Source organism: Pseudorasbora parva, chromosome 5 (genome assembly GCF_024679245.1).
Source record: "Pseudorasbora parva isolate DD20220531a chromosome 5, ASM2467924v1, whole genome shotgun sequence".
Classification (NCBI taxonomy): Eukaryota; Metazoa; Chordata; class Actinopteri; order Cypriniformes; family Gobionidae; genus Pseudorasbora; species Pseudorasbora parva.
Window position 1 is genome coordinate 33,056,160 of NC_090176.1, and position 19,875 is coordinate 33,076,034.

Consider the following 19,875-nt stretch of genomic DNA (forward strand, 5'->3'; position numbering starts at 1 on the left):
ACACGCCACTGCTGTCACAGGACTTCACCAAATCATACCAAAGAAGTGTGTTTCTGACGGAGCGGTCCCAGCGATAAAGCTTCGACGGTGAGTTAACTTAAACTGCTTCAAATGTCTCTGCTATTGGCTACCGTCGCATGAGTAAACATCAGTAAACGACACGATCGCGTGCTTCGTCATTCAAATGCGCTAACTGTTAACGGTTACTCCATTGTTGTTCTCTGTATAACGTTACAGTATTCTGACGTGCAAAACCGTTTTGCTTGCTACTTCTAAGGTCTAGTCGCATACAATAGTCCATAAACCGAATCATGTCCTCATACTCTGCGAGTAAACACACAGAAATGTGGAGAGGCCATTAAATACAGTAACTTACATACCACAGAGACGGACGTCCTGATGTTGCCGTTTCTCCTGTTCAATTTATTTCTCCCTCAGATTTGATTGTGGATCATTATCTGTATTAGCTGAGATAGATGGGTTTCTCCACGCTTGAGGACGTCACCGCTTTGCGCTCGTCATTCTTTAGCTCCGCCCACACGATACGCCTCCAGGCGCTCGGTTTTTTCCGGAAAGACTCGGTACAGCCCATATTTCTTTTATAAATATGATAAAACTAAAGACTTTTCGGAGATATGAAGGATGCAATACTACTCTATAGGTACTCAAGATTGACATGAGATTGACTGAAACTGAGTGTTTCACCCCCCCTTTAATAAATCCTTATCTTGAGCAAAATAAAGCTAGCTGACATTCAGTACGATATATTTTATTTTGAATATATACAAATGTCATTTATATCATTTAAGTTTGTCAATGCACTTTTTTGAAGAGTCCGCATGCATGTACATGCCCTGTTAAGAACAAGCTTGTAAACAAATCTGGAAATAAAGTAAAATGACTGAGAGAAAAAAGAGAATTAGTCCTCAGATGCCATGTCTATATTTTATAGCAAAAAATCTAGCATGAATTCGATCTCAATCGAATTCATTAAATATGTGACATCATTAACACGATTAACGTCAACTGTTAATTTAGTAATATTATTCATCAAAGGTGGGATAAGTGCTATCTGGTAATCGTTGTTGATATTTCAAATCACCAAAACAAACACGCCCCTACCCCCAAAAAGGGTCTCGGCCCTATTTTGATAGCTCCGCCCCACACATACGTAACCCAGGCAACAATTACGGCAGAATCTGTGTGTATCTTATCCAGGTCGAATATTCAATTAAAAAGTCACCCCTTCCATCACAAAAACACAAACCGTTCTCATGAACAACTCGATAGTACACGGACATGACAGTCCAACTAACGACATATTACAATTATGACAAGATTAGAGTTATAGCGATCACAAAAACACATACAGTTCTCATGAACAACTCGATAAAATTAGTAGGCTATACAAGCTCGATAGTCCAGCTAACAACATATTACAATTATGACCGGATGGGTAATATAGATGAAAAGAGGAAACAAACATATATTAGGAGTATAGTATCTTACCTGTCGGACACATTTTGTGAACTGACGCTTGAAACACTGAGGTGATTTAAATGCTCCATACGGTGTGGTAATAAACGGGTCTTTATCATCGCTGAAGTGAGTGACAATACGATTGCAAATAGACAAACAAACATGACACACGAGCATATTCAAGCAAAAGCAGCATATATTAGTTCTTAACTTCTTTCTTGGCTAATGTCCATCCTGTGTGACTCGTGTGTTTTGAATAATGTTGTGCACTGAGCCCCTCTTCTCACCATAGACACGCCCCTTACCTGCTGATTGGCTACAAGTTTGTTATTCCACTCGGCCCACTCTAGTCCTTTTTCTAAAACAGTTTTGAAATAACACTTACCCCCACCTTTAAGTATAAAAACATAAAAAACATGTTTTAAAATTTAACTACAAATTATTACAACACAAAAAAAATCTCAAAACAAAAACCACGCAAATTAATGATGTTCCTGTACATAAATTCCTTATGAAACCTTCCTCCCATTGGAGCAATTTAAGCTACCATTTGTAATATCACAATATTTTTTTGAGTCAGACTCAGCAGGGAGACCATCCCTGCAATAAAATGTAATGTGTCTAACCAAACTACACTTACCAAGCACAGTTTTTGTTCAAAAACAGCTGGAGCAAAACGAAATGGGACTGAACACATGGGTCTTGAGACATTCTTTTTAAAATTTAACTTGACACTGCATCTTAAAAACATGGCATGAGATGCTCAAAATCACTGAGATGCAACAAAACGACCAAAGACGTCAATTTGCATGTAAACACAAACTCAGACTGCTGCAAAATATAGAAAAAAACTATATATTGGCTTTTTAAGCCACTTGTTAATGTCTATTCATTAATTTACTCATCTGCCACCAATATGTGCTTTAATCATCATTTTCTGAGGGATTCTCTTTACAAATACATACTGATATATGATTAATTGTGCTTAATATGGTTCAATAATTTGAAGTGATTTGATTACAATTTAAGCATATTCATTCTGGAATCCCAGACACCATTCACTTTCATTGTCATAAACATTCTGTCAAACATCTCCTTTTGTGTCCACAGAAGAAAATTAATGACAAAGCTAAATAATGACCAAAAAAAAAGAAACTTCTGATTTTCTATATATATTCATTCTGTATTAATATTCATTTCTGTATATATTCATCACACTTGAATTGAGTTCTCAAATACTGTAAGTTTCTAAGTGTTTAAACATTGTCCGCCTGTATTTTTGAAAGTGAATCAATTCCAGTAAAATCTAAGGCATCTATACAATTGTTATGGGTTATTTCTGCATTCCTGCAGCCTTTCAGACTTCTCTGAACATCGCAGATGGTGTTTAGACAGCCGTATGTATGTATAACTTCTACTGTGTAGAAAAATGCATGCCGAGTGCCTTAATATTGGCTGCTTTAAACTGTGCATTTAGAAATGAAGCTGCAAGCTGTGAGATGAGTTTCAGAACAGCACTCGTTCTATTGACATCACGCGTAGTTTATTGATTTGAGTCGCATTAGTGGACAAAGGATTCAAAGTTTCGACATTTTGTCGTGATGAGTAAATTGACTATGTTTCTTTCCTTTTTCTCCAACACACACACACACACACACACAGATCAGCTGGTGCAGACTCGCTTGGCTACACTCACAGTCTGTTTTTCTTCCAGATGAGTCTTTACCATCTATGCCCAGTGTGTGCGCGGATTTTGGCATGTCCTTTAGTTTAACAGCACTCCTGTGCACAAACCACAGGCTTGGCTCTGTTAGATCATGGCAGTGGTAGATGACAAGATTTAACCTCAGTAACTGTATCTGGTTAACAGCGGGGTGACACCAAATGAACAAGCCCTGCTTTCACACCAACACACGCTCGCTGACCCAGAACGGAGAGCAGGGATAGGGCGAGGTAAAAACCTGGGATAACGCCAAGAAAACAGCAGAAGCACAAATCGAATGTGCAGAATATCACATTAATCCACCCTAGAACACTCTGACAGTGGCATCTTGCATGAAGCATGGGTTACCTAACACGGGATGTAAGCAGCGAAAGGCCTCCAGGTTTGAGATGAAATATGGACCGGTACCTCACAGGGATCTAATTTCGATTGTCACATCCTCAAGGTACTAATGAATGCCGACTCTGTCGTTGCTCTCTTACGAGCGCTGTCATAGCAATCCATAAAAACAATACATTATGCATTTCAGTGGGGAGAAGATAAGTGTAACACTCGACTGTTGCATGCTCAAAATTGGCATAAAAAAGCCAATAAGGAAAGGTGGGCTATTTTAAAATCTGCATTACAAGCAATCTCTCAGGAAAAGAGAGGAAATCAATCACTCAACAACAATACTACCTGCCCTGATGACACACAGCATTTAAACTCAGACCCAAGTACTGCATATTCAGAGAGAAACCAAACAATTGGCAAAACGTACGGCCAAACTACATTGGTATAAGGCATTTTGTAAATGAACCCTTTGGATGTTATTAAAAGACAATATAAAGAAGTTTAAAGTATTAAATAAATTAAATAAAATATTAATAAAGAAATAGTAAAAAAAAATAATAAACAAAAAAACAAACAATTACATAAAAACATTTTTTTAACTTAAAATCAAGCAGCGTGTCATCATTACCAAAAAGTGTGATCGGGGACTTTTTTGGGGGGTAAAGAGAGCATTTTGCTTATTATTTAGTGATTAACAGTAATAGTTAATAATTAGAAAAACTAATTTTCACTCTAAAAGGCAATACATTTTTTATCAGTTCAAACCAAGATGCAGTATTGTCTAAACACTGTCTGCAAAGTGCCTCTCAAAGCAACTAAATCAGTTTGTAAAATATCTGATTAATGACTATGCAGAAGATAATATAAATAATGAGGGGGGAGGGGGGTGTAGTCCTTAGGGAGTATTTGTAAGTGGGGCTAGCTGATGATATTAGCATCTGTCTACACTTGAACCCAGCTCTAATTACAACATATGGAACATTTACAATAAGCACTTCACACAAAGAGTAAAGGGTGGGAGGGGAGAAAGACAAAAATCAGAGAATCCTGCATTTTAACACTAAATAAAAATAGCCAGACACTCGTTAGATTTCATCATTTCACATTTGTATATTGTCCAAAACTATCACAGGCTTATGGCTGCTACTTGGGGGGCAGATATATCACGGCTCTCATCCTCACGTCCTCTGGCTGTTGATCGATCGCATTGTGTTGCGCGATATCTCTGCACCCAAGTAGCAGTGCTTCGTCTGTGCTTCCCATAATATAGTCCCATGTAAATATCTGCCTAGGAAATTACATAGTCTTAATCTGCATCGCTATTTGTACTAGTTGTGAATACGCAGGCCACAAGAAGTAATTGGGTGTTTTTTAATCACTTTTACTCTGGACATGCTAGCTGGCAACATAGGATTACATTCACTATGCTAAGCTAGCTGCGACCTAGCCAAACTAAACCAATGCATGCGCTGAGACAAAGATGGATTTGCCCACATATCTAAATATAGGAAAGAAGTTGAATAAGCCCTATTTTATGGTGGAGTGTTTCTTTAAAGGGGTGATGAATTGAGAAATCAACTTTCCCTTGAGCTTTTTATAAATAAAATGTCATTGTGGTGACCAACAAGTTGGTGTGGTGACCCCAGATGCGGCCCCTTTAAGGGAGCGGGTTTTCCGGCAGAGTTAGTTCCGGGTTAACGTTGTGTGACAGTTGTTTACATTGCTCGCTGTACAGTTTGGAGAATAATATTGAAGTGTTAGTAAAGCTGACTCGACACATCTCCGTCTCCTGTCTCATCACTTACTGCACTCCACATTGGTGACCTGACGCGAGTTGAATAAGGTTGAATTATGTTACACAATGGCGGTGATGAAAATGATGCCATTGCGGCTATCGGCACGGCTAATGTCGGCGCGATCTACGATGCCACCATCAAATTGCCGGACTTTTGGCAGAACAATCCACGGCCATGGTTTCAACACATCGAGGCCCAGTTCCAGCTAAGAGGGATAACGCAGGACGTTCTCATCGGCTGTGGCTAAGCACGGCGTGGAGCACTACATCACCACGGTGGGCCCCCCAGTTTAGGCACGGCCCCGACGCCTCGACTCTGCCAAGCTTGCGATCGCCAGGGAGGAGTTCGCCACCATGGAGCACCTCAGCATTGTGCGACGGTCCAACAGCCCGTGGGCTTCCCCCCTGCACATGGTGACCAAAGCTGATGGCATTTGTCCCTGTGGCAGTTGATCCCTGTGGTGATTTCTTTCGCCTGAACAACGCCACCACCCCCAATCGGTACCTTGTGCCGCACATACAGGACTTCTCCGCCCACCTGGCCAGCGCCACCATCTTTTCAAAGGTGGACCTGGTTCGCGGTTACCACCAGGTGCCAGTCCACCCACAGGATGTCCCCAAGACAGCAGTCATCACGCCCTTTGGCCTTTGAGTTTCTACGGATGCCTTTCGGCCTCAAGGGGGCAGCGCAGACGTTTCAGCGCCTTATGGAATGTGTGCTGCGGGACATGCCTTTCCTGTTTGTTTATTTGGATGACATTCTCATGGCCAGTGCGTCCGCAGACGACCACATGGTGCATCTCAGGCAGTTGTTCGGCCGACTCAGTGAGCATGGTCTCATCATCAACCCGACCAAGTGCGGGTTTGGCCGGTCATCCATCACTTTCCTCGGCCACCATGTCACCCCGCAGGGGGCCATTCCCCTCCCTGCTAAGGTGGAAGCCGTAGCCAGTTTCCCATGCCCGCACACTGTGAAGTCCCTGCAGGAGTTTCTGGGCATGGTGAACTTCTACAACTGTTTCCTCCCCCATGCGGCCCAACTCATGCGACATTGTACGACGCCTTGCGGGGTGGAAAACCGGCAGACGTGTTGGATTGGTCCCCAGAGATGACTGAGGCTTTTCATGCTGCCAAAACTCCACTGGCCAACGCTGCTCTGCTGGCGCACCCGTCTCCAACCGCCCCCGTTGCTCTTACCACGGATGCCTCAGATTATGCCGTGGGGGCTTTGTGTGAACAGTGGGTGGGCGGAGCCTGGCAACCGATAGCCTTTTTCAGCAGGAAGCTCCGTGACAATGAGAGGAAGTACAGCACCTTAGACAGGGAACTCCTTGGTCTTTTCCTCGCTACTCGTCATTTCCGTTTCCTGTTGGAGGGCCGGCAGTTCACGGCTTTCGTTGACCACAAGCCGTTGACATTCGCCATACCCAAGTCTTCGGAGCCATGGTCTGGTCGACAGCAGCGTCAGCTCTCTGCCATCTCCGAATACACCACTGACATACAGCATGTGGCTGGCAAAGACAATTTCGTCGCAGACTGCCTCTCCTGGGCGATCACTGGGTCCGTCCACTTGGGCCTTGACTACGCAGCCATGGCTGAGGAGCAGGCTGCGGACTCTGAGGTACAAGCCTACAGAACAGCCCCTGCGGCGTTGCTCATGGAAGATGTGGCGTGTGACACGGCCAACGCTACACTCCTTTGTGACGTCTCCACTGGCCAACCGCGCCCCATGGTACCTGCTAGCTGGAGGCGAAAAGTTTTTGATGCCATCCACAGCCTTTCCCACCCGGGGTGAAGGCTTCCACCAAGCTGGTGGGGGCCAAGTTCGTCTGGCCAGGCCTACGGAGGGACGTTAGGGCCTGGGCTGCTGCCTGTGTTGCATGCTAGCGCGCAAAGATGACTCGTCATACCAAGGCCCCTTTGGCACCCTTCAAAGTGCCGGAGAGATGTTTTGATCATGTGAATGTGGACCTGGTGGGCTCGCTTCCCCCCTCCTGTGGTTCTACTTACCTCCTCACCATTGTCGACAGGACCACTAGGTGGCCAGAAGTGTGTCCACTGTCCTCCATTACGTCAACTGAAGTAGCCCGGGCATTCATTATGGCTTGGGTGGCCCGTTTTGGCACACCGTCCGACTTCTCCTCGGACAGAGGTCCGCAGTTTACATCAGAGCTTTGAACGGCGCTCGCTGAGGTCCTGGGGATGAAGGTCCACCATACCACAGCCTACAACCCACAGAGCAATGGACTTTGCGAGCGCTTTCATCAGGACATGAAGGCTGCGCTCAGGGCCAGCCTTACGGACAACAACTGGGCTGACCGCCTTCCATGGGTCATGCTGGGCCTTCGCTCCGCCCCTAAGGAAGATCTTCAGGCCTCTTCGGCCGAGCTGGTGTATGGCCAGCCCCTGCGCGTTCCAGGGGAGTTCCTTCCAGATGCCATGGTCCTGTGGTCAGTTGCATCCCATCGTGCCGTGTCCCGGAAAATTGCAGAGGCCTTTGTCCCTATTCCAATGTCTCACCATGGCCTCCCCCAGCCCTACGTGCCTAAGGATTTACCATCAGCCAAGTATGTTTTTATCCGCCATGACAGCCATCGTACACCATTGCAGCCCCCCTACGATGGGCCTTTCCGTGTCCTGGCCAGAGGGTCTAAGAACTTTGTTGAAGATATGGGGGGTACGCCTGAGCGAGTGGCTATAGACCGTCTCAAGCCTGCTCTTGTGGATATTGGTGAACCGCTTCAGCTGGCCCAGCCCCCAAGGAGAGGGGGCTGCAGCCTCCGGCGGCAGCCTCGGCTCCTGCCCATGCCCCTAGCACTGTCCCTGCCCCGCCCGTTGCCCTTTGCCCCCCTCCTGTTAAGCGCAGCCGGTATGGCTGCCTGGTCCGCCCCCCTATACGTTGACTCTTAGGGACTGTTATGAGCTGGACTGTTCTGTTTGGGATACAGTTCGGGCTGGGCCTGATATTATGGGTGAATTCTGGGGGGGCCTGTGTGGTGACCAACAAGTTGAACTGTATGAGACATTCACCCAGACGTGGCCCTTTTAAGGGAGTGGGTTTTCCGGCAGAGCTAGTTACGGGTTAACGTTGTGTGACAATTGTTTACATTGCTCGCTGTACAGTTTGGAGAATAATATTGAAGTGTTAGTAAAGCTGACTCGACACATCTCCGTCTCATCACTTACTGCACTCCACATCATGGTAATATAAGATTATCCTGTAAGTTTGAGCTGAAAACTTCCTTGTAAGTCAAAGAAAAGCTTTTATAGACACCAGGCTCAGCAAACGATCTTGTGCTTCATTCTTACGTCATAACACTACGAAACACCTCTACAGAACGTGTAATTCAGTTGCCCCGCCCACCGACTCATGGGGGGGGGGGGGGGGGGGGGGGATCTGTTTCATGCATGTCATGCTGTTCAAGACTTGGATTCCCATCCTAAACATAGACAAAGTTTCAAAAACTAATGTTGGACGTTGATGTAGTATTTCCGTGTTAAAAATATTCCTTCTGGTTTCTCACAAGTTTCGTAGAGTTTTTTTCACGTATGGGTCCGTTTGACGTCGACAGAGCGGAAGGTCCTTGTATGGGCCGTACGGGCTCTTCTCCCGGAAGGGTGCGCGCGCGCGTGACTAGAGCGAAAGAGCAAATGCACGCCCCATAAACACTGCTCTCGAGTGCAGATACACTCGTCCGCACAACACTTCTGTGGCACCGCACTCCACTTTATTCCTATGGTTGACATCAAACGACTTTAATGTCCCCGCACAACATTCCGGGAAGGCAGCGCTGCATTTGAACCGATTTGAACGCAGAAATGACGAGAACAGTGGATCTCCACGGTCACTGCTGTCACAGGACTTCACAAAATCAACAAGAAGTGTGTTTTTGACGGAGCGGACCCAGCGATAAAGGTTAACGGTCCGGCTTTGGAAACAGGCGGTGAGTAAAACTGCCTCAAATGTCTATGTTGTTGGCTATCGTCACGCAAGTAAACATCAGTAAACAACACGATCGTGTATAGTTAATTTATCAATGGAGCATGCGATGTATGGTGTGTGTTTAAATACATTTGTTTAGCTGACCAATGTATCCGTTTGTTTATTGTAAAACCACCCAAATCTAAACCACATAAACCTAGGCTAGGGGATTTTCTCACAAAGCGTGCTTCTTTCAAATGCGCTAACGTTACTCCATTGTTTTTTTATACACTATCTGACGTGTAAAGCTGTTTTGCTTGCTACTGCTAAGGTTTAGTCGCATACAATAGTCCATAAACCAAATCATGTCATCATAAACCACGAGTAAACAAATGCAAATGTTGACAAGCCACTAAATACAGTACATACCACAGAGACGGATTTCCTGCTGCTGCTGTTTCTCCTGTTCAATTTATTTCTGCCTCCGGATCCGATTCTGGATCGTATTAGTTGAATCTGATTGATAGCCATGGTTTATTAGAGTAACGTTTTCTTCCCCACGCTTGAGGATGTCAGCTTTCAGAAGCTCTCGTGCTGTAGCAACGTGCTCGTCATTCTTTAGCTCCACCCACACGATACGCCTCCAGCCGCTCGTTTTTTTTCCGGAAAGACTCGGTACAGCCTATCTTTCTTTTATAAATATAATAAAACTAAAGACTTTTCGGAGATATGAATGATGCAATACTACTCTATAGGTACTCAAGATTGACTTGAGATTGACTGAAACTGAGTGTTTCACCCCCCCTTTAAAGGTCCCATTCTTCGCGATTCCATCTTTCAAACTTTAGTTAGTATGTAATGTTGCTGTTAGAGCATAAATAATACCTGTAAAATTATAAAGCTCACAGTTCAATGCCAAGCGAGATATTTTATTTAACATAAGTTCCCTTTCAAAGCCTACAGCGAACGGCCGGTTTGGACTACACCCCTGCACTTCCTTGCTTGAATGACGTCACTAGAACCGTTTGTTGACTAACCCTCCGCCCACAAGTACACGCAAAATAGAGGGCGTGGTCTTGTTGCTCTCCCACGTGGAGAAGAGCGCACATTCAGCGCTTGCATCTCCCCGTTATGGTAAGAGGCGGGACCTTTCCGGGCAAAGTGCGCTAAGCTGCTGTCCAATCACAACACAGGAAGCGCTGGCCCAATCAGAACTCATTACGTGTTTCTGAAGGAGGGACTTCATAGAACAAGGAAATCATCAGGCCAATTTTAGGACAGAGAAAACAGCGCTGTTCAGATAAGTAAATTGTGTGAAAAATACTATGTTTTTTTACAAGCGAAACATGAACATGAATGAAATGTTATATTGCACACTGTAAACATAATCAAAGCTTCGAAAACACGCGAAGAACGGGACTTTTAACTTGAAATCTGAAGGGCAGCCGGCAGGCATGTGTGTGCGTGCGGTTCGCGCTTATACACAGTAAAAAACGTTGGGTTTTTTAACCCAACCGTTGGGTTACACATATTGGGTCAATATGTTGGGTTATTTTGCAAAATGTTGGGTTATTTTTAGTAATAACCCGGCAGTTGGGTTAAATACGGTTTCCCCAGTGACGGTTCAAATTTTAACGGCAAACCGTCCAGTTACTGCCAACAGAAGACGCTGCTGCAGCCTGATTATGAAATGAAAGGTAAGACATGTCATTTTTTTATGAATACAACTCTTATAACATTATGTATTGTGTACTGAAACGTTGAATATAGTCGAAAACTGAATTTTATTTTAAAAAATCCCGTTAATGCTCTCTGGAAAAATGAGATAGATTGGAAATAAACCATAGCTATCCCAGATAGCTCGCTAGCAGTAATAAAGTAAAAACATTATTCTATTGTACCTATTTAAAAACTTAATACGGCGATAAAGAAAGTAAGTAACTTATGCCTAGTCTGAAATCACTATCTAATGCCGCGCGGAGCATTATCAGCTCGGCCCGTGCAGTGCGAGCTCAGACCCGTTCACACGACACCACAGCAGCGCTGTGAGATCCAGGGAGAAGCGTTTGAATTCGCCGAATATCCAACAGTATAACTTGCTACTCTAAATATCTGTTGTGAGATGAATGAGTGCAGATATTCACAACAGCATTGACGCAGATAACTGAAATATTGTGCTAACAATTTTAACATTAGTTCACAACAGTTAGAATATTTTCCAACCCACAAATTACTTAGTTTTACCGTAGTAAGTTAACACAAACTGCAAATATGATAATTTGGCAGAAATGTGGTAGGCCTATATTCATAATGAATGTTGTCATCTGAATATATATTATGCATGTTACTATTAAACGTATTACAGGAGTAGCTAAATCATACAACTAAAGTACGTTTTCTTATGAAGCTATGACAGTTTTTGCCTATATTTTAAATATGTTGTACTAAGTGTGTTATATACCTGTGTTGTAGACCAATGGATTCATTTGTGAAGCAAAGACTAGAACAGTTGAACCTCTGCCATTTAATTAAAGGTGAGTAGGCTACGATATTGAAACGATTACGATTATTTTTTAAAGACTAGTATACTTTTCTGGTTATTTTTTCCCCCCTGCTTCATTCTAATGCAGAGGAAGGATTGGATCTCAGTGGTTCTCGACTCTAGTCCTGGAGTTTATTTGTTTATTTGTTTATTTATTTGGAACCCCATTAGCTTCCACGAGTGGTCGCTAATCTTCCTGGGGTCCATTTTACAATATCAAAACAATATACACAATCACATTACACTTTTTAAAATATGTTATCAAAAGACTACATACACTTCAATTTGAGTCATTACACTTAGTTATCATTACAGATCATACATTTTTTAACATTTTTTTTAAAATAAGATATGTTGCTTGTTTGTCTTATACACATTGAGAGTTGATTCCAAGCTACTGAGGATCTAAATAGTACAGTTCTTCTCATATAGTTTGATTGTGCAAAAGGAACAACTAAATCACCTGAGCTGACCTGCCGAGTAATATGTTGATGGCAATATCCACTGTACACCAATTTATCCACAAAAAATGTAGGCTTGTTTTTGTAGATAGCGTTATGCATGTAACACAGAAGACTTATCTTTAATTTATCCTGTACCTTTAACCATACTAATATAGTGTGCATCTCATTCACACCGGTCCTGTACGAACAGCCAAGAGCAACTCTGGCTGCTCTATTCTGAGCAAGTTGAAGTTTTCTCAAGTGCTCTTGTGTAGCACTGGACCAAATAACTGAGCAGTACTCCAGGTGTGACAAAACCAAAGACTGGACTACTGTTTTCATGACTGAGGGTGGACAAAACGGCACACACTTCCTAGCTAAAGCAATGCCTCTGCCCATCCTAGAAACAATATTATTTATCTGATCAGTCCATGAGAGCTGATTATCCAGCTTGACACCCAAGAGTTTAGTTGTAGTAACCTGCTCAACCAAAGTTGTATCAATGTTCAAATTTAGGTTACAAGGTTTATTTAACAAGTGTTTAGTACCAAAAACAATACATTTGGTCTTAGAAATATTTAGTACTAATTTGTTCAAATTAACCCAGTTGATAATCAAATTTAATTGGTTTTGAAGGTTCATACTTAGATCGGTTATTGAAGGAGATGCACAAAATAAACTTGCATCATCTGCATACAGTACAACTTCTGCATTTCTAACAACATGGGGCAAATCATTCACAAAAATTGAAAATAAGAGTGGACCCAGACAGCTGCCCTGTGGAATACCGCATGATATACATTTACTATCAGAAAAACTACCATTAAAAAATACTTGCTGAGTTCTGCCATATAGATAACTCCTTATCAGTGAAGCAGACAATTGTGAGAATCCATAATACTTGAGCTTTGACAACAGAATATCATGGTCAATTACATCAAATGCAGCTGTAAAATCTAAAAGTACTGCACCAACAAGTCTTTTATTCTCTATATATGTAAGCCACTGATCAACCATATGCACTAATGCAGTGTTAGTTGAATGGCCTGGTCTATAGGCATGCTGTGAACTCGTTAGCAATTCATTTAATGTAAAGTACTCTAGCATTTGATTAAAAAGTAACCTTTCAAATATTTTGCTTAATACAGGAAGAATATGAATTGGTCTGCAATTAGAAGGAGTAAACCCTGCCTTTTCATCTTTCAGTAAAGGCACAATTTTAGACTGTTTCCATATCTTCGGAAACACTCCGCTGAGAACTGACCTATTAAAGATGTGACATATTGGTTTGGACAAAATATTTGCAACAATTTTAAAAATTTTGCCATCAAGATGATCATTACCAGGGGTTTTCTCATCAGATAAAGAGAGAAGCAACTTCTTAACGTTGTCCTCATCACAAGTATTAAATGACAGGGAGCAAATTTTCCCTCTCATAATAAATCTAACATTGTCACAAGGAGATTCAGTGTCTTGCATTGTCATACAAGATCTTAATTGTTCTACTTTGCATATAAAAAAATCATTCAAATGATTGGCAATATCACAAGGTTTACTTAAAATGTCACCATCATTAGTCTCCATGTACATATTCAAATTATTTGACTATAGACTATTGAGTATCACCAATAGTACCCAAGTTCGACGTCTTCCTTATCTGACGCACATTTCCGGGTTTGGAGTCTCTACTAACAAGCTGGTAAGTTGAATAACATTAGATATAACATTAGATGTGCAGTGCAGGGGCTACTACAGAACCAGGTTGTTTGGGAAACAACCAGTTTATTTTTATTTTTTTCAGCTGTCTTCTCTCATTTTCATACAGTATGTTTTAATTTCAATAAGTTGTTTTGGTTGTGTCTAAGTGCATATGAAATCAGGTCCACACATTTGGTATCATGAAAACAGTTTTTTTCTCTTTTTCTGTTAACTTGTCTTTCAAAGATGATCATGGAGAAATTGCCTTTAAAACCCTTCCTGCCATCCTGCCATCATCGCCATACCTCACAAAAGCAACACTATCAAATTAGCTTTGATAAAGTGCACTGCTCATATGCATCCATTTATTATTTCCTTTAGTGATTTTGCTTGTTAATAGATTATCCAATAGTTCACCCAAAAAATATCCCATAATTGACTCACCCTCAAGTCATCCTAGGTGTATATGACATTCTTCTTTCAGACGAACACAATCAGTTATTAATAAATGTCCTGACTAATCCAAGCATTATAATGGTCAAAATTTGAAGCCCAAAAAAAGTGCATCCATCCATTATGAAAGTAATCCATACGGCTCCTTGAGGTTAATAAGGGTCTTCTGAAGTGAATCGATGGGTTTTTGTAGAAAAAATATCCATATTTAAAACTTTATAGACTAAAATAAAAAAAATTCGACAGACAGCCTTCCTTATTCAACTTACAAAGAAAGTGTAACGCCCCTCGCAATTCAAAACGCTTACGCTACGTCCAACTTAATCGTCTCGGCATTTACGTTTTTTTACGCTACGTCTGACGTTATTCTCACAGCAGTTACGCTTTTTTCAGAAGTTGAATACTTAAGGCGGTCTACTGGAAGCCATTATTATTATTTTTGGGTAAACTATCTCATGAATTACCCTCGTGTTGTTGTAAGACTTTCGTTGTTCTTTGAAACACAAATGTTAAAGAAATCTGCAAGGTTTCTGTCCCTCCATTGACGACCTACGCAACTACCACTTTAAGACCCAGGACACACAGCATTAAAGTAATCCATGGGATTCAAGTGGTCTAACCTCAGTTTTATGAAGCGACACGAGTGCTTTTTGCAACAACACAAAAAAAAACATAACACAACAACATTTGCTCTCTTTTCAACACAACACGCATGCGTCAAGGGGCTCTCGTGTACATGTGTTGAGATTAATGTTTTGTAAATAAAGCGGTAAATTATGGTTAAGGGATAGAATATACGCTTGTCACTTCATAAAACTGAGGTTGAATTACTGGAGTCACATGGATTACATTAATATCTTTACTGCCTTTCTAGGCCTTTCTGTGTTCAGAAGATGAACCAAAGTCTTAAGGGTTTGAAACAGCATGAGGATTAGTATGTTGATTGGTGAAAAATGAACAGCAGATGTAATGACTAATTAATGACAATTTGTTTAATTCAGTACAATACTGCTTCATTGTAACTTTTACGTAATTTAACACTGCTGATGTCGTCACAGTGCAAGCAAACTGAACTTTTTAAAATTCTTTTAAGGTTGGAACTAACATGGAGCATTAGCTGAACAGTGAGACAAGCCAGGATCCACATGACGATGCTTGGTGACAAAGAGACCTCGCTGGTTTTTGTCACTTTCATTGTGGAGGCAGTTGAACAGAAGACCTTATTTCAAGCACTGGCTGTATGTTTCAGATTTTTTATTTATTTATGACATGAACTATCCAAAGACCTCTACCCCATTTGGGAGATTTTGTAGCATGCAAACTTGAATATATATTTTGCTGCCTCATTAAAAACTTTGATTATCATAATTTGTATTTGTTTTGCTATTTAAGGTATGTTCACAACACATCAAGGAATACAGTGTACAATGTAGATTTTTTAATAAAGTTGTTTATTTCTTGAAGAATTTAATATTATGAATGTGTGTATTCTGTCCATATTTGTATAGTTTTTTAATTTAATATTTGTTGTGTTCATTTTTAATTTTTGTTTTGTATGTACACCTTTTATGTATGTTTACCTTATGTACCTTTTTGTGTATTATGTGTGCTGTGTATTTTGAATTTAATATTTACACATTTATGTATATTTACAATAAAAATGTACTCCCCAATATTTAGTTTGACATTTAAAATATATATTTTAAAGCACATGTATTGTTTTATACAAATAAAAAAATCTGTATTTGAAAACAATGGGTATTTTATTTATTAAAATAATGGCTTGAATAAAAATAAAAATTTAACTCAAATGTTGGGTTACTTTTAACCCAACTGTTTTTTAACCCAATGCATTGGATTAAAATAACCCAACGTTGGGAAGGTGCAATACCAACCCACAGTTGGGTTACGTGTTGGGTTATTTTTAACCCAACATTTTTAAGTGAGTATGATCCGATCGCCCGGGCTATGTGTACTATAAAAATGATAGTCCAATCAGTAACAGGTGGATGAGAAATACATCCCTGTGTTTGTTTGATAAAGACGTTTACGAGCCCTGTGATTGAGAAAATCATTCCAGTTGCCACTTCTCCCTCAATCTCTCCTCTCCCTCAGTAAACTGACAGGGGAGCTTAAGGTCATTAAATATGCTAATTTTATCCAATCCTAGCTGTAGGCGTTTACTTCCAAGTCTCCAGTGCTGCACGCCCATCAAAACCCAGCGTTTTGGAGAGAGCCTCAAAACCAGTGTAGAAAATAGCCTATTTATTGGTTATGATGTTTTTAAATGTAAAAAACACAGGAACATCATTAGTTGACCTCAGACAACAGTATAAAAAAATTTAAAAAGCCAGTTCATGACACCTTTAATACACAATGATGGTAACATTCGATGCATCGTTTTTGAGTTTGAATGTGTCATTTTGAGTAGAAAATTAACTCTAGATGTCCCAAAATGGCAAGTTACTAAACCTAACAATGAAAAGAATGATAAAACTATGTAAATAAAGCTGGGGGAAAAAAGCAAGCAACTTTATTACCTATTCATGGCCGGTGCATGATGGAAATGCCAGAAAAGTTGATTATTACTTATTACTGCTGTTTAGGGCTGGGCGATATCAAAAAATATATATAGATTAGATTAGATTAGATTTGGATGGATGGATGAACAATTTTTATGTTATTCAATATATCTCTATGTTTGAAATTGCTTTTGAATAATTTTATTAAGAATAGACATTTTCTTTTGCCCCCATTAAAAACAACAAAAACTATTTAGATAGAACTAAATTAAATACAAAATGTTTACATTTAGTGAACAGGAATAGAACAGAAATTTTACACCGCTGTCAAAATGATTGCGCTATTATCACTAATATTCGATAGTAGATGGTTACATATTAAATGCTGTTATATTTATTCTGTTTTTATTTTTATTTGGCTTAGTTTGAGGTTTAGACAATAGCGTCCTATGAATTTTCCCATGTATTCCATGAAGGGAATTTAAAGTTTTTCAGCAACAACCAGTATAATCCACAGCGTCTGATAATATACAGGCTATAATAAACACACTGGAGGCAAGGGCCTGTCCGACCCAGAGATAGATGACCCCACTGATCCATGCCCTTGGTTACAGCTCCATAACTCCTTTCTCTAGCCCAGATTTGACTCATAACTCGAATCCAGACTTATTCAGAAAGTGCATTGGCCGCATTTCATTCAGAAACATTAAAACAGTCACTCTGTCAATGAAGCAAAGGAGTAAGGTTGCTATAGTCACTCTAAGTTTGCCACACTTCCTTTTATCAAAGATGGAAGCGTATGGTCATTTAGGAGCAATACATCCCTATAAACACACAAACACATGTAAGCAGATAAACACACATCTATTGATTTATGGTTGCAGCCTGTCTTTACTTTTTACCAGAACCCAAGGTTCACAGCTGCCTATATCATTCCTCAAACAGACTTTTTGCAGTACAAATGTGGCCATTGTTAGCCTTTCTGGATTTCAAAGCGTACAAATAGCTTTCTAGCAGGAGCACTTCTCTCGTATAGTCAATATATGCAGCGAGATGGATGTTGAAATTGCCTGTGTCAGTTCACTCTTTGGGTGGCTGCATTTGTGTCTGAGCCATTGTAAGGACCTGAGACCTTGAACGGCAGCCTGGATAAGAGGAGGTGAACAGGTGAAAAATGTGCCTGTCCGCACACACTCAATCCTGCCTACACCCTCGGCATCGCGGAGCATAAATACACTCCGAAAGCAATCAGCCTTCACCTTAAACATCCATAACAACAGCATGACTAATAACAGTGCTAATGATAAAAAAGAAAGAAAGAGGGCAAGTAAAGGATTTTTTGTGTGGTTTTCTCTATCTTTATCTATCTTTCTAGTCCTGGCTCAGTGATTTGCCACCATATGGCTTGGCTCATGTACTCGAATATGTGAATGCTAAAACAATGAAATCAACAGCTGCTCCAAAGAAAAACAGATCCTGAAGAGGAAAACAACAGGAAGACAACCACACAAGCACCAAATATTGCAGACTTAAATCTAGCAAACAAAGTCTATGTTTAAAATGAAATACTAGCATACTCGCTAATAAATAATGAACATTATTTACTGTAAACCAGCCATTTAAAAAAAATGCACCAATGCATTATGAAACAACAAACATTTCAAAAAGTAATTCAATCAAATCGAAATTTGAAGCATTACTTCAGCTGCAGTTCTTCTCAGTTTTATTGCTTGTTTGGACATTTTTCCCCCCACTCCTACTTTTTCAGTTTGGAATGGAGAGTCAAAGTCAAAAATCAAGGTTGTTTTGTAACAATGAAGAAGCAAGGTCGTGAACATTGCAGCATGGTGTACAGTATTTTACCATTCGAGTATTCCATACATACAGAAAATGTGCATAGTGTGTGCAGTATAGTATACATACATACAACATCAACCAATTATATTCCTGTTCTCACAGATTTGGATTACAGGGATTGAATAAAGACGTTCTTGTGCAGTTCCTTCCTTGCACAATAGGAGCACAAAACACTTTTACCATATTGCATGAATTGTTATCTAATACACTTTGACATTTGCATCACATAACCAAACTTGCTCAGTAGCTCACCTGGAACAGTCCAGTCAGTGAAACATGAGTCATGATATAGAGCTCAACAACTTGTAGAAGCAAGCTAAAATGGCATTGTTGCTTCATTTTACATTTCCTTTTATTAACAGCATCGGTTAGGTTTAAGGAAGGGTTTGGTGTAGGTGTTAAACCAATGCAATAAAACATTTGCATGTTCGTGTTCATCTGTTTTACATAAAACTTGTTTTATGTGGTCATTTCACTTCGGAAGTGTGAAGAAACGTGCACGAAGCAATGTATTGTCATTTCCCAGAAATGATACCACAGGCATGTTTTTCCAATGAGCCTGGGTTGGAGAGAGAGTGAGAATCAAAGCACTTAAGATTACTAATCACAACTGTGATACAAATTACACACAGGTTTGATATGCTTTTGTGATATATTCTGATGTTTACATCTGATTCATCAGACATGATGTATGCCTAACGTTTGCAATTAGATAACTCCAAGGGTTTGAATTTGTACATCTATTTTTATTTAAATAAGTTTCAATATGAAACAGGTAATACGTAGCAGGCTCTAAGCACTGGCCCAGCTGCTCGTTGTTGTCATGGTGATCTTAATCACCACACAAACACCTACAGAAGGACAGAAACTATCACCCAACCAAAGCCTCATAAAGAGATTGTGGAGATTCAGAATCATAAGATACAATATTCTGCAGACAAGCCTGTTATTCCTTTCATTTCTTACAAATGCCTGATTAAAGACTGAAAATATGTGCATCGATTCACTCCAATAAAGGAATGCTTGTGTTATTGCAACCGACAAACAAGATGACATATGCAAAGTAATGCATATCATATTGATATTTAACACAATATGCGGAAAATCT

At 40.5% G+C, this 19,875-nt stretch overlaps 1 protein-coding gene and 1 long non-coding RNA gene across 2 annotated transcripts in view; one reads left to right on the plus strand and one right to left on the minus strand.

The window, feature by feature from the left end:
* Positions 1-19,875, minus strand: part of il1rapl1a (interleukin 1 receptor accessory protein-like 1a) — a 153,722-nt gene that overhangs the window by 116,760 nt on the left and 17,087 nt on the right. The gene's annotated exons all lie outside the window — the stretch shown is intronic.
* LOC137075421 (uncharacterized) lies at positions 10,848-11,926 on the plus strand. Its single transcript, XR_010905034.1, has 3 exons — positions 10,848-10,949; positions 11,725-11,786; positions 11,883-11,926. It is a non-coding gene; the product is annotated as an uncharacterized lncRNA (long non-coding RNA).